This window comes from Alligator sinensis, unplaced genomic scaffold (assembly GCF_000455745.1).
Source record: "Alligator sinensis unplaced genomic scaffold, ASM45574v1 scaffold226_1, whole genome shotgun sequence".
In the NCBI taxonomy this organism is placed as follows: domain Eukaryota; kingdom Metazoa; phylum Chordata; order Crocodylia; family Alligatoridae; genus Alligator; species Alligator sinensis.
This window is the reverse complement of record NW_005842028.1, coordinates 1,806,446-1,810,003: the sequence shown is the minus strand read 5'-3', so window position 1 is coordinate 1,810,003 and position 3,558 is coordinate 1,806,446. Positions and strand designations below refer to the sequence as shown.

At 46.0% G+C, this 3,558-nt stretch overlaps 1 protein-coding gene across 3 annotated transcripts in view; it reads left to right on the top strand.

Moving 5' to 3' along the window:
- The window catches only part of FRMD3 (FERM domain containing 3), a 188,970-nt gene that overhangs the window by 144,509 nt on the left and 40,903 nt on the right, over positions 1-3,558 (top strand). The gene's annotated exons all lie outside the window — the stretch shown is intronic.

The following is a 3,558-nucleotide window of genomic DNA, read 5'->3' as shown; positions in this document are numbered from 1 at the left end:
CCCCCAAAACCCCAGCACTTACCTGCAGTCTGGCTGCCGTCTGGCTGACTAGGGCCCTGCCTGCACAGTGTGGGGCAGGGTGATAGCCCCAGCGGCCCCAGCTGGGCCCTCCTGCCTCCCACCCTGTCCTGTGCTGCCTGGCGGGGCACTGCCCGGAGGCCCTGGAGCCCTGCACCAGGCCCTGCCTGCACAGTGTGGGGCAGGGTGATAGCCCCAGCGGCCCCAGCTGGGCCCTCCTGCCTCCCACCCTGTCCTGTGCTGCCTGGCGGGGCACTGCCCGGAGGCCCTGGAGCCCTGCACCACTGCTTCTACTGTTGGGGGGCCGAACCCCTTGTGTGGGGGCGTAACCCCTGTGGGGGCCATCGCCCCTGTGGGAGGGCAGCAAAATATATATTCATGAATTCATGAAACATGTATTTAGAGTTCACTTTATTATTATGATAAGAGACTTGCTTTAGCACTGTAAGATATATCAATAAAACATTTGTCCAACTGATCATTGTCTCTTTTCTTGCTCTCTGTCTTTATAGTGGTCTTTTGTTTTACTTGTGGAGGAACATGGATTTGGGGGTGTTTTACAGACTGACTGTGGGATTTTTCAGTTTTCCAATAGGGAACACTAGAATTCCTGCTAGGGAGGCCAGTGGCAGGACCCTGCTTGCTGAGAGCTTGCACCTTGGGCCTAGCTGGCTGTGGCTGACCTCCTGGCCAGATGGGGCCAGGGGGACATGCTTTGACAGTTTAAAGCAGGCCACCACACCCAGAACATCTTCCGGGCAATAGCTGCCCAGATGGTCGGGCAGGGGGCACATGTGGCACTAGTGCCGCACAGAGACCCAATCTGCAACCGCAGTCCACTGGCAGCTGGCCCAGAGGTGCAGATGCCTCTACTGGCTGTGCAGTCCCCTTGTGCGTCTGGCAGGTGCACAGCAGGTCACAGCCAGGCAGCAGCCCCCACTGCCAGACTGCTACATTGGGTAGAGGATGCAGGGAACTGTCAGGGCTGCTTCAGCAGTCCAGCTGGCACAAGGGGTAGTGTCCCCAGGTACCAATTGGCTGGGCTCCAGAAGCTTCTGAGAGCTGGTAGCCCTGAGCAGCTTTTTATACTGCTGGGGCCAGGACAGGGCAGCTTTTTATGCCGCTGGGGACAGCACAGGTGCTGGCCCCAGGCTCTAGCTCCCCCTGGCTGCAGATCTGGGAGGAGCCAGGCAGGGTTATTTTGCCCCAAGTGACACAATTTGCTCCACACCAAAGTGCATGTTCGAGCACGTGCACTGAAGCAAAAAGTCCTGGCACAAATTTACACTGCTTCTAATTGAGCTGTTGCAGGCGCACATACTTGCATGTGTGGATGCGTCCCTTGAGTGCATACCAGCCCCTGGCTTCTTTGCTATTCTTTCCATCCAGGAAGTGAACACACCACCTGCAGACACTCTCTTAGCCTGACGAAGGGTATTTAAACCCGAAAGGCTTGCTAAGAAGAATTTTTCGAACTATTTAAGTTGGTCTAATAATAAAGGATGTATCAGTGTTTGTTCAAGAGACCCTGCACTTGATTTTTTTAAAAGGACAGCTATATTTTGCAGTTTCGTTTAATACTCTATGCCAATGGTTGGCAACGTTATGCCACTGCAGACTTGAGCTTGCAACCCATCCCCTCATCCCCATGTGCTGCAAATTTCTACTTTCTGAAGTACCCAAGCCACATGTGCTTACTCTCTCACCTCTAATCCTTGGCTCCTCTGCAGCCAGTGTAAGGACAGGCACATGAGCACAGCAGGAAGGGTGGCAGAGGTGGGTGGTATGAAGGGAATAGGTGGCAACTGCATGGCATCCTGGCTGGATAGGACTTTTGCAGGCTGGATCCAACCTTTTTGCACGCCAGATCTGGCCTGCAGGTTGTAGGTTGCTGACACTTGTTCTGTGCAGCAGTTGTTTTAAGCTATGCCCATAATCAAAGGCATACCTTGCATCCAATTATGTTGTGAATGGCAGTATTCACAAGCACAAAATCGTGAATTTTTGAGGAGTTCCATATCCACATGCATGAGAAAGCATGTCAGTTTTGATCTTTTGACAACATCATTATTGTTATTATATTGTTGCCCTTCTTACAGGTGTAATGAAACAAAAATACATTGACTTTCAAATGGGCTGCTCTTTTCAAATGGGCAGGATTCTTTTGTCCTGTCTGTGCAGAAGAGCAAACATTTTATCTTGACCATAAGGAAGGACAGAAGATCGATATTGTCAGCCTCCAGCAAGAGGATTTTACTAAAAGCTATAATTTTTTTGTTCATTTTCCATTTTTTTTATTTCAGTAGTCTAATTCACTAATTAGACTACTTGGTCCATTAGGTATATACAGTGTAGTCTGTTGTCTCTAAGATGAACTGTTAGAATTTGTAAAATGTATTTACAGTAAAATTTGGTTGACTCTTTCTGTTTCTTTTACACTTCATTTTAGTTCATCAAGCAATTGATAGGCATCTTAAAATTTTTTTTGAACAAAATAAACACCTTTGTTTTGAACGTGTATAATATGTTTTTCTTTCTTTTTTCTTTTTTAGCTAAACAAATCAAAACCAAAATACCCATTGAAGATTTGGGGGGTTTGTATTGATTGAGTGGGCATTCACAGAACTTGGGTTCTGATCCTGGGCCTCCCACCAGTTTGCCATGTGGCTTTAGGCAAGCCACTTTATTTTCATTTCCCCTGCCATCCATATATGGAGAACTGTTGTCTAATACATGTAGACTTTCAAGATGGTTTGAACAAGGTTCATCACAGAAGCCTGCAAAAGAACCAAGCAGTCAGGGGAAAGAGGTTAAGTAGTATAATGGATTAAAACTTGACTACGAGACAGGAGGTAAAGTAAGAATAAATGTGAATTTTCATGAAATTGAGAAAATTAAGAAATAGTTCCACACTGGGCCTGAAGTTTAATGTTATTAATGATCTGGAAAGGTATCTGAGAAATGAGGTGGTAAAAGTTGCAGATGACCCAAGATTACTTAGATTAACTAGGACCAGAGGAGATTTTACAAACTTGGGAGAAGCCTAAGCAAGGTGAGCGAGCAAAAAGCACAAAGGCAGACAAATTTCAGAATTGCCGAGTCCTGTGCATTGGCAGGAAATATTTGAAATTCTTCTGCATTTTATGGGATCCTAACTTAACAGTGTAAACTCAGGACAGACTGGATGTCTATGTATGCATGCTTTTCATTGAAAGTCTTGGCCCAGTGTGCTGCTCTAGTAAAAGCAAATAAAATAAAAGGGAGCATGAAGAGTGACTAATACAGAGAGGAAAACCTTCTAACATCATTACATAAATAAGTGATAGATCTTACATAGGAATATTGTGCATAGCTCTGCTCACTCCCTCTGTAAAACCATGTTGGGGAGTTAGAGTAGGTTCAGGGAAGGGTGAAGAGCATAGTTAAGGACTGGGGGAACTGCCACGTGAAAATGAAATGTAGATTATGATTGTTTACCTTAGAAAACAAATGAGTAAGAAGGAATATGATAAAACTATGTTAAACAATGAATGACTGTGA